This window comes from Pogonomyrmex barbatus, unplaced genomic scaffold, assembly GCF_055798465.1.
Source record: "Pogonomyrmex barbatus isolate J1 unplaced genomic scaffold, ASM5579846v1 scaffold2, whole genome shotgun sequence".
Classification (NCBI taxonomy): domain Eukaryota; kingdom Metazoa; phylum Arthropoda; class Insecta; order Hymenoptera; family Formicidae; genus Pogonomyrmex; species Pogonomyrmex barbatus.
The window spans coordinates 25,899,285-25,912,178 of NW_028297116.1; the positions used below are offsets into that span (position 1 = coordinate 25,899,285).

General features: G+C 27.3%; 2 long non-coding RNA genes across 2 annotated transcripts; both read left to right on the forward strand.

Moving 5' to 3' along the window:
• The first annotated feature begins 3,292 nt into the window (after positions 1 to 3,292).
• On the forward strand, positions 3,293 to 4,812 carry LOC148936857 (uncharacterized). Its single transcript, XR_016139311.1, has 2 exons — positions 3,293 to 3,730; positions 3,826 to 4,812. It is a non-coding gene; the product is annotated as an uncharacterized LOC148936857 (long non-coding RNA).
• Positions 4,813 to 6,993: 2,181 nt separating this feature from the next.
• Positions 6,994 to 11,019, forward strand: LOC148936858 (uncharacterized). Its single transcript, XR_016139310.1, has 2 exons — positions 6,994 to 7,887; positions 10,150 to 11,019. It is a non-coding gene; the product is annotated as an uncharacterized LOC148936858 (long non-coding RNA).
• The last annotated feature ends 1,875 nt before the right edge of the window (positions 11,020 to 12,894 follow it).

Here is a 12,894-nt window from a genome sequence, read left to right on the forward strand (position 1 = left end):
ATTGCATTTAAAAGCATTTAAAAATATAAAAATTTTGCGGCGGTTTAGAATTTGAATTAAAAATTATTTAAATATAAAATAGAAACATATTTTAATAGAAATAATGACAAAAATAATTAAGAAATAATTAAAAAATAATGACAGAAATCTTAATTTTTTTACAGAAGTATTTCAAGTATTCAAAATAAAATTAAGTATTTATTTACAAAACGACTCTGCATCGCAATGAAACTTATGTAAGTCATGTTGATATAAAGGACTTATGTAAAAAAAAAAATTAAATTTTTTGTCATTTTGTTATTTCTCAATTATATTTTTATTAAACTTAAATTTAAATTAAATTAAAATATTTCTGCTTTATATTTAAATAATTTTTGATACAGTTCTAACTGTGATACAGTTCTAAACTATAACACAATTTTAAATATTATTTTTAAATGCGAATAATTTATGATTTTTTTCATAATTTTTTCGTAAATAAAATACAACAAAGAAAAATATAGCATAGAACGTGTCACAGAAAATGTTAGAGAAAGCAAAAGAATGATAGACAAATATAAATGATTTATTGATATTTATTTGCTTGCCAGCGCTCATCAGTGTAACATTGCGGCTGTACTTTTATCAGCAATACGATTACAGACAGCATGTGACTGTCGGCAATAGATTAAGACATGTTACGCAAGTCATAATTTGCATACGCTCGTTGAATAACGACGAATAGAATTTTATAACTTTTTTTTATAATAAAATGATTTGTTCTCACTAGCAAAAGACAGACAAATTTAATTTTCGTTCTCTGACTCATCGTTTCGGTTTTCCATAAATAAACGTTGATAAGTTATACACAAAAAATATTTCTTTAATATAGCGTTCGTCATAGAAGCCACACTTTGCTTACAATTTAAGATAAACAAATATGTAAAATAAACAATAAAGATAATAAATATTGAAAAGTAGAAAAACAGTGCAATTAGATAAGATGTCGAAAATATGTTAATAATTTGGAAAAATTTATAGAGTTAAAGTCATTTCTAAGGCAATAAAATGTATGACACTAATATTAAAGCCTAAATCATTTAAGACGAATTTTAAAAAAAAATGCAAAGAAAAAAGATACTATAAGAATTTGAATGTTATAGATAGCGAACTGATATATCTCATCTAATTTATTCGCTAACAAATCGAGGTGAATGATTCTCAATTCAATCAAGTCAATGATGAATCATCCATTAATTAACAATGCACTCGAGAATGTGTGCTGAGATACATTCGATTCTGCGAATATAGTTGCAAATATTCCACGTTTATCTCGTTTTTCTATTAATGACTTACATAACATTTAATTGTAATATCTTTGCTGATGCTGATGTAAAATAATCGGTATTCAGAAATGAGATGTAATGAGTTTGCAGATATGGAGATATACTCTTCGGAAACAATAAGAGTATACATATCTTTTCGAATGACTCGACGGCTTCGAGAATATTTGATTCCAAGAAGCGAAAGGAGGTTAAAAAGACTTTGGAGCAATGCCGATTGATATCGCGGATTGATGAGCGAATTAATCAATTGAGAAGCTTGTTGTCGCGTGCTTTGAGTTAACTTGAGTTGGTGTCCATGCTCGCGTACACGTACCTCAATCATGCTTTATATCAATCATGCTTCATCATTTGCACTTTTTGATTCTTATTTCTCTTGGAAAATGTGCCGTTGCGTTGTCGACACAATATAACAACAACAACAACAACAACAACAACAACAACAACAACAACAATAACAATAATGATGATGATGATGATGATGATGATGATGATGATGATCATGATGATGATGACGATAATAATAATAATAATAACTCGATATTCATTAGAGGTACAGATACGCTTTGTTCAAAAAACAAGATTAAAATATAAACAATACTCAGAAAAATAGAATCTTCAGAACTTAATAATCTTTTTATTCTCTGAATTTACATATATATATATACATTCAAAATAATTGCTTATGGCAACTATGTATCAACATTATTTTTAAAGGATTTAAAATGTAGTGGCCCAAAGCTAAATCTTCTTTTTAATAAATAGATAATAAAATAAACAATACTAATTAAAAATATTACATTTATTTTTATTTATAATAAAAAAATTATAAAAAAATTATAGATTATCCTACAATTTAAAGTAATACAATAAATTTACGACGGTTTAGACGGTTTAGACGGTTTCTGGATCAAAAATTATTTAAGTATAAATAAAAATAGAAAAATAGAAATAAGTTTTAATAAAAATATAATTAACAAATAATGACAAAAATTTTTATTTTTTTAATATTATTACTTTAAGTAGTCAATATTATTTATGTAAAGTTTCATTATAATGCAGAGTTGTTCTGTAAATAAAAATTAAATTTCTGTATAGCATTTTTGCATAAATTAAATCTATGCACAATGAAACTTTACATAAATAATCTTGAGTATTTAAAGTACATTTTAAAAATTTGAGATTTTTATCATTTTTTAATTTCAGATCACACTTCTAATTATTTATTTAAATAATTTTTTATTTTTCCAGATTCTAACCCTGAACTTTTTTGTATTATTTTTAAATGTAATTTCGAATAATTTGTAAACTTTTCATTATAAATATATAAATATTTCATTATAAATTTTTTTCATTGTAAATATAAAAATAAATGTAATACATCCTTAAAATATTCTATAAATTCTTTTTACATATACCATATCTTCTCACGACATTGTTCCTGCTTAAAAAATAAAAGCGCATGATTCTTCGCTCCACACGCGTCTACTTTCACAAGATACGATTTTGCAATCTGCTGGAGATGCATGGAAGTGCGAATAGCAGATCTCATTAGATACGCAATCGAATAAATAAAAGTCACAGCGTTCGAGTCTGAACGATCGCCAACACGATTAATTATACATATATGAATAAGAATACTCGTTCGACAGGTTTTCCTCCGAGTGGAAAAGCATTGATAATAAATTCGCGTAATCGATCGCGCGCATTCAAGTCCAATCACAATCCGCTCGTTATAAAATGATATTCATAGAACGGAGCCGTGACCATTTGGCATAAGCAAAAAATATCGTTCTCCACGTCTTAAGCTGTTATCACACTACACATTACAGACGCGGATCGGAATTCAGCCAATCAAGGTGAGGCAGCGTCGCCTTGATTGGCTAAATTCCGATCCGCAATCCGTAATCCCAATCCAATCCGCGTCTGTAATACAACTTTAATTTTACGACTTACGACTTTAACCCCATGTCACACTACGTATTAGTTACACTACGGATGCGGATCGGATTGGGATTGCGAATCAGTGAATTTGGATTCTTTGTTCACACTACGAATTCAATTTTTACATAACCTCATTCAGTAACTAATTATGTATGTATGTATTATGTATGTATGTATTATATATATTCACTATTCATTTTTTTAAAGTTACAAATAATCTAATTATTCGTATTTTTATTTCAAACAATAACGTAAATTCAATAAATAAATTTAATAAATTCAATAGATAAAATAAATATCTGTAAATTTGGGACCTAGAGCTTGCGCTATTCGATCCCAATGCATTCGTTTTACATCAGTTCGGCGATATGGTTCTGTTGTTATGTCCCAGAGCAGAGAACATTCTCTTATCATTTGTATCATGGTACATTCTATATCTCTCGTAAAAAGATTATTTTTTTGAGGTATTGTATCATAAATAATTACAGCAGACGAATATTTTTGTTTGTCAATTTATAAACGGATGACATGATTAAAACTTAGTATTTTATTGGCTTAGATCAGAATTATGGATCGCGAAAATAGAGAGTCATCTATTCTGCAATCTACAATCCGGATCCGAAGCTGCTTCGCCTTGATTGGCTGAATTTCGATCCGCGATCCGCGATCCCAATCCGATTCGCAATGCGTAGTGTGACATGGGCATATTGATCCGCACGTTTGATCGAGCAAAGTGCATTTGCAGCCGGACTTTGCGTTCTTCAATTAGAATGAACTTGACAACGAAAATAGATTCTATAATCTAGCAAATTCTACAATCTGCTTTTTATTGTGTTACTCGTTACGATTTTGTGTGCGTGATGTCATCCCTTCACGCAAGTCTATTTATGAATAATAATAATTAATAATTAATAATTAATAAATAGCGTTATATATGTATAACTTACATTATATATTGACTTTTCTGAAGAAATTCAATTTACTTTGTGTCGAATTTAAATTAAAAAGGTAAATTTTATTTATTAGATTAAGTTTTTTAGCTCGTCATTAATTAGCTGGCTGCATATTTATAATCATTTTTTGTAATGCACCTGCTGTCTAGTCACTATATAAAAAAATAGTAATATCTAATCACTAGCAATTTTAAATTAATTAAAATCATATTGAGGTTATCTCATTTCATAAAAAATGTATGTAAAAAATACGCCTAGTAGTTGACATGAGACTTACAAGGAATTTAGCAAATTTAAAGATTTTGATTTTAATGAAATTTTACATATGGAAACAGATAAATGAATGCAGGACTTATTGGAGTTAGTGCTAACGAAATTTGATAAAATATTTATTTATATGTTGTGAACAATTTTTGAGATATTGAAAAAGGTCAAAAGTCATTCTACGAATAAAAAGTGGCTTTACTCCATAGAATTCTTTTTTGATATTAATTAATAATTTGTAAATTCATCTATTTATTCTTTCTTTTTATATGTATACAAAGTTTCGTTAAAGTTAGAATCTTTGAATTTGCAAAGAATTTCTCTTGTAAGTCATGTGTTAACTATAAGATAATCACTAGATAGTATTTATTAGATTTTTTAGCTCGTCATTAATTAGTTACTGGGTGCATATTTATAATCAGTTTTTGTAATGCACCTGTCTAGTCACTATATAAAAAAATAGTAATAGATGGCGCAGCTTTTTTGAAATATATAATAAAATAATACACGATTGGACTTACTACATTAAAAGAGTGCGTGAACAGCAAATTATTCATAATAAATATAATTTGAATTTTTATTATTAACTTTTAATAACATCATTTAGCTTATAATATTGTGATAAAAAGAATAAAAAATGGATAAAAAAGAAAAAACACGTGAACCTGTACGAAAACATTAGCGCATTCAATTTGCATTGACAAATGTTACTTCATATTCTTATTCTTTAGCAAGTATATAGTACTAATTAGTTACTAATATAAGTACTAATATAGATACTAATAATATAGGTACTAATTAAAGAAATATTAATTAACATATTAATCAACATTTTAAAAAATTATCTTTTAATTAGCAAGAGTTATAAATATTAAAGTTTAAAAATAACTTTAAACTTTTTGAATTTTTTTATATTAATATTTATATCCTCTTTTTTGACAATTACATTTGTCACCTCAATTCAAATATAAAATAAAAAATAAATAAATAAATAATAAATATAAACAATAGTACAGAAAAATATAATTTATAATTAAAAACATTGCTCATTTCTTTTGTAAAATTAAAATATATTATTAGAAAATTATATAGCTGTATTAAGTATAAAATATGTAGACAATCAAAAGATGCGTATCACAATGCTATAGTGGCACAGTAAGATGAGCGACCATAACACTACGGGTCCCAACGTTCAAGTCCTAGTAATTGTAAGCGATTTTTTTCTAAATACATTTTAAATGAAATTATAATTAAGATTTTTAGGAACAGAAAGAATTGGCATTCCTTCTTCTTAAGAAGAAACACAAAAAAGTATTTATAGAAAACAATTGTGATTAAAAAAATTATCTAGTACTTAGGTATCCCTGATACAGAATTCTGAGTTAAGGATGATATTGTTGAGGGATTAGGAAAGTACCTCTGATAGAGAGAAGATAAATAATTATAAACGGAAGGAAATACATTTTTTGTTTTATTTCCTGTTTAGTCACTGTCTAGTCTAGGCTAGATAGCTACTAGTTTTTTATGTCTAATTATTAGCCAATTTATTTTGTATTACCACTAGAAGAAGTGAGCGTTACATTTCTGGCTAACACTTAACTAAAAAAACTAAATATACTATGTGAGACATAGCTTTTTTGTGTCATAACTAGATACATATGAGTTCCAATTTCTACTCGGATCTACTTTTGACTTTAATTTTAAGATTTACAGAGTTAGGTTCTAGAAGATTATTGTATAAAATTTATTTTATATAAATTGAACTTCTACTTCTAAAATAAACAAATAATTTCTTACTTTCAGTTTTCAAAATTCAAAAGAAAATTTTCACTTGTCTTCAATAGAAGTGGTTATAAAAGGGAATTGTATTAGATAATTAATATCAAAAGAAAACGGCCTCTCTAATTAAATGAACTATCAAAATAAATGTAAAAATCCCAAATAAAATCAAAAGTAGAAAAAAATTTTGACATGGGTTGAAAATAAAAACAGCATCAGATACCTTGTTATAATTTTTAACATCTCTCTGACATAATACTAACGACACGCAATTAAAAATATATGATAGCACTTCACCAATCAAATGACCATTTCTACTTGAAAAAATTTAAGATAATAAAATTAATCATTATTAAATTACAAAAGGATTTTTAAGTAAGATTTTTTTCAAATATCGTCTAATTTTAATTTTATTATTTATTTAAATAAATAAATTAGTAGATTAGAGGAAGCAATTTATAAAGTAATTTATAAAGGCACAGAAGCTTCCTTATCTTATGACCTATCTATAAAATATAAAATTTATATTTTGGACAATTTTTTTTATCAGCAATATTAAAGATATTCTGTATGTTTTTTATATTACTTTTTAAATAATATTAATAAACACTGGTTTCTTAAAAGAAAAGTTTTATTGTTGCTAAAACCAAATTATATTAAGTGAAATTTGGCAACATTACATGAAATGAAGTCACCTTAGCTTATGATCGCCATATTGATTTATGATTTTGACATAATGATTTTACCTTTATTATTACGCGCGATTTATACGTGTTATGCGTTGTTATCAAATTTAAAAAAAATGCATATTAATAGAATTAATATTTTTTCAAAATTCAGATCTTCAGATTTGAGATCAATATTTTCCTAAATTATTAAAAATCTACTTCTGTGTCTGTCTATCTGTGTGTGTGTGTGTGTGTGTGTGTGTGTGTGTGTGTGTGTGTGTGTGTGTGTGTGTGTGTGTGTGTGTGTGTGTATGTTTTGTTGAAAATTCTAATTTTTATTAATATCCTTTATCTCAGTTTTATTAATATAAGAAATATCGTAATAGACAAATGACCAGTGCACTCTTCGCGTTTTATGAACATGTATATATCATAGTTATTATCTCAAAAATGATATAGTATATTGGCTTAAGAATTCATACACAAACAAATTCATAAACAAAATGAATTAATGAGCATAATAGCAAAATATTATAGTAATTGTGTACATGTCATTTTTTAAATTTTTGACATATCTGAATATTTTTAACAAAGGCAAGACAAAGGGCAAGAATAGGACAAGCCTGAGTGAACATGCCATTTTTTTCTTTTTTCTATACCGCATTTATTTTTAGACAAAGACTTTTATCTCTCGGTCGTTGTTAAGAGGAATCGAGACGGCCAACCATGCGGTCAACGGCCCTTCGCTGTTTGTCCGCTTGGCAGGAACGAGATCACGTATTGTATGCGTGGCGATATACACGCGTAAGAGCGGATACCGGATCGATCGTAAGGAGCAAAGCGAGTCGATCGCGATCTAAGCGCGCACCGTTGTCATTTTCCAACCGAACGGAATGATCGACCGACGCCGCGCTGGCTCATAACTTTGGCTTCGAACCAGGAGCGGCTCGCAATACGGTAAATTCCGCCTTTCCATTTTTAAATAATGAATCATGCATAAATATGACGGCAAAATATAGGAGAACGGTCAATCGATCGCAAGAAGGAAATGCAACGGACCTGGATAAACAATGCGCATTTATTTAAGAGGATGCTGGACTGACGAGCGACTCTGACGTTTACACATATGCACATTTAAATATATATAGATACATTTTTATGTATACATACATACACTCATCATATATATATATATATATATATATATACATGCATACATACCATGCCCATGAACCTAACTGCCTAAACTTCGCTAATACTTTCGTACTTTTCCATTTACTTCTCTTATAAGCTTCCAAATCATATTTTGAAGATCTTTGAAGAAAATATTTTTAGATATTGTACAAATATGGATAAGTAAGTTTCAAGTTCAACAGTTACTTGGTATTATTTATATCAAGAGAATAAGTAACCTAGAAAATTGTGATACAAAAATTTTTTTTGCTTTTTTATATTATTTAATACCTTTCCATATTTAGTTGGATATTTTTTCTCATTTTGCAAAAGAATTTTTTAATCTATGTAAGGAAAGCGAAGAAAATGGAAAAATACTAAATATATATTCAGTCGGTAAAACAGATGAGATGATCCAGCATCCTCTTAATGATAATTCGCTTTAACGAAATGATTTGAATGTCGCTCATCGATTGAACGCAATTACACATCGCTCGTCGATAAACCGATACGTTATTTACTATTTTAGGTCACTTCTTCATCCGTCCTCTCTCGCTGTAGTGCGAATCTACGAGTATATCAGATCGCGAATTTAACATGACGTGCTTTCAGCTTGCGAAATGTAATGAGCGATATTAGTCACAATTTCTATAATTGTCGATGCAAGATTCATATTATTTTTAATCGTACTATTTTTGCTGAATAACTCTCTCGCATTGATGAATATACAGATAGTCGGTATGATAAATCGAGATAACAAGTCAAGTATTTACTTATGATTAAAACATTATGAGGAGTGATACCGTCACGCTTGTTTTTCTCTTGTCTGAACTACTAATAAACCAAACGAGTCACGAGATTCGATAACAATAGTTAATGTCCCCTCGTGACAATTCGACATCGTATCACGTGCCATGTGATACACAATCTGACTCAATGAGACGTACCCAAACACATAAGAATAAGGAAACAGTTTTAGAACAAATTTAGGAAACATTTATTTTGTCGATATCACGTAAATTTGGTTGGTTTCTAGATAAATATTTAAACGACAAATAATAACTTTGGAATTTTTTTTATGCATTTTGTCACTTTACACATAGAACATATACGAAACAATAATTATCTTAATAGCTTCCCCAAACATCGAAGAGACGATGAATGAAAATCAAACAATATTTACATAATTATTTAAAAACAATAAAAAAGTAAAGAGCTTTATGAGTTTATGATGTAAATGCTAAAACATGTACGTATCAAATAAATAAAAAAACAAGCTCATACCTTCAATGTTAATAAAATTATTATTATTTTACAATCTTTGCAATGTCTTCTTTAGTTCTTTTCCAGTTTTATGGATGTTAAAATTTTAGGTCACATTCGATAAGATAGATCAATAAAAGAGTCGTTAGAGATTACAAAAATTATCAGTTGTTTTAAAGATTATTAATATCTCTTCTACTAGAGATAATATGCATTAATGCTTTGTTGTCTTTCTCTACTCTGTAATTTAAATTTTATTTTAATTATTTGTTTATTTCTTTCTGTCTATAAATTGCGATTTTATGGCGGTATAAGTGACAATCGGAAGGGATATTTTTATTTTTTTTTTTTTTAAAGAAGGAATTTCTTTTCTGAATTTTTTTGATAAGTAACAATTGGAATGCATACTTTTATTTATTTTTTTTTTAAGAAGAAATTTCTTTTCTGAATTTTTGTTACCATTGTTCTTGTTACCATTCATCACAATTTTATATTGTCATGGCTATCATAAATAAGTATTATATGTTTTGATATGTTTATTTTACGTGTAAATATTATATTTGAAGATCTAAGAAATTTCCTTTATGACAAGGATTTTGACAGGGATTTTGAGAGAGAGAGAGAGAGAGAGAGAGAGAGAGAGAGAGAGAGAGAGAGAGAGAGAGAGAGAGAGAGAGAGAGAGAGAGAGAAAGGAAGAGAAGATTTCATTTGTCAAGTTGCTGGTACCGCCGGCACGAAAGTTGATTTTGACAAATATTTTTTTTTTTTATTTTCGACCGCAGGTGTCGACAGCAAGAGCAGCATAGCTGGGTGGAAATTCACCAATGCGTTCGTGCAATCTGCTATGTGTCAATATCGATCGGTTATTTGCGGACATGAAGTAATTGAGCGTGCGGACGGATCTACATCAGTACGGCGAGTTCACAGGACGCTGTGGGCTTGCTTAGAGATTTGTACCGATGTTGAATTAAATTGACACGCACTCGCGAATCTATATTTGTTCTTAATATAGATGTCCTCGAAGAGGATGTTTTGTTCGTCACAGATTTTTTACATTAATTCCGGGTCGAATTTTTCGCATAAAAATATTATGAAAAATAGCGAAACGCCTCTGGCGAACAAAAAGAGAATTTCGGAAGAGAATTTAAACAACGAGATTTGTTTTTTTTTTTTCAATCATATCTTTATTTTAATAGAATTTTAATCTCTGACAATTGGCTATATAGCCAAGCAGACGAAAATAAAAGTGGCGACTTTATTTATTTTCAACATAATAACATATGGTAAGCGATCCGACATTTTCTTCGTAAATTAGTAGCTCTCTTAGTGACGTATTGCTAACAAGAATGATTCTAAAATTGGACAAAGAAGAAATTATTTTTCTCACATCAGTCTATAAATTTGGTAATTGTTTATCAAAGATGTCAGCACAGATAATAAATCATAATATTTAACGATAAGACGAGATTAACACAGATACGTAATTGAAGATTGAGAAAAAAAATTAAACAAAGAAAAAAAAAATTAGAGGTTATCAAAGGTGAATTAAAAAGGGCAATTAAAAATTTCAATTAAATGCTATTAGCTCAGTAGTAAATATCATAATGCTTGTGTAATTGTTTAAAGGATTTTGAATAAATTAATTATAAGTATTTTTTAAAACACTTCAATATTACGAAAATAAAATTACATTCATTAAAAAATAAGAATTCAAGATAATTGCTTATGTCGCAAAATAAAATAAATTTTTATATTTTTATATTTTTATATTTTTATATTTATATTTCCTCAAAAGAATATATATATATATATATATATATATATAGATATAAGAATATATATATATATATATATAAGAATATATATATATATATATATATAGAATTTATATATATATATAGAATATATATATATATATTCTCTATATATATAAAATTATATATATATATATATATATAAATTTAAAAAATTAATATTGTGAGATTATCAGACATCTAAGATTATAAAATACCTGTTTACCGAGAGTAATGCTAATTATTTTATGTTCTGTTTTTTTAATATATTTTCGGCTTATTACGTCGACTTGTTTATTTTTTATGTTAATTGGAAAAGGACTTATATATTATTTAATTATTAAAACAAATCACCACCTGACTCAGTAGTCGAATTAATAAAGACATCCGACAAGTATAGTTGAGAAATTCACATTCGAATTCTCGACACACACACGCACACACGCACACGCGCATGCACGCACGCACGCAAACGCGCGCGCGCGCATGCATGCACACACTCATACTCACACATTAAAAAAAAATTAAAAATATTAAAAATAAAATTATTAGACGCCTAAGATTCTGTTTTTTTAAACATATTTTCGATTAATTATAATTTATTATTTTTTTTAAATTTATTTTTTAAAAAGAAATTATCATTATTATAATAGATGCGCAAAATGGATCTTTATAAGATAAAAATTGATTCACTTCTTTTGTAAATATTATGGAGCAAATGTTGTCAATTGATTGATTTATATTTCTAAATAAAGATCAAATTAAAATAAAAATTTTTTAATTTTTAACTCTCTTTTAACTCTTTTGGTATAGCACAATTTGAATATTTTGGTCAGATACTAATTCCATTATAATATAGTTCATATTATATCATATTATCCATTGTAAAAAAATTACTGTTAATCTGTAAAATTAGTATGCTTCGTAAACTTATCGGACGTAAATTGGAAAGACAATTCTTTATATTTTGTATATTAAAAATAATTGTTCATCTTAATATTTGCACCATAGCGGTGATTTTTTATTATTCCGTATAATCGGACGATTAAGTAATATAATCAAAGATCTATCTCATAAGACTCGTAAATGCGATAGTCGAATAAATATCGATTAGCAATTAAAATAATAAATAAATTTTTATTATCATGTTACTAATCAAGAGATTATTTCTAATTTTTCTTACAAGCGAGTCATTAATTATATTTTTTGCAGAGTTACGTTGAGATTGGATATAGTCGGAATTGCTGACGATAATGCATACGGGAAAACATAAAACGCCAAATTGTATTAAATATTAAACATAATATTAATACAAAAATATATAAATTGAAAACAGAAAACATTTTGCTAATTTTTCAATTAATTTGCTAAAATAAATAAAATAAATAACTTATTTATCTATAATAGATCTATAATAGATGATAGATGATAGATACGATTTAGTTAATTAGAAAAAAATGGAAAAATGTGAAAAAAGATTTATATTTAGAAAGCAGAAGAGGAAAAAAAATTTGATAGAATTTGAATAGATAAAATAAGTAATATGATTATGATCAAGCGGAGATTCACTTATTGAATGAAGTTAGTTGAATGAGTCATTGTTTTTCATATAAAAGAAGAAAAGAAGATTGATCTTTACTGATGCCATCTTTTAAACTACAGCAGCGATTTTTTGATGGTTTTCTTGAGAAACGCTTCTGAAGTTTCCAATTTTTTTATAATAAAGTGCAATAA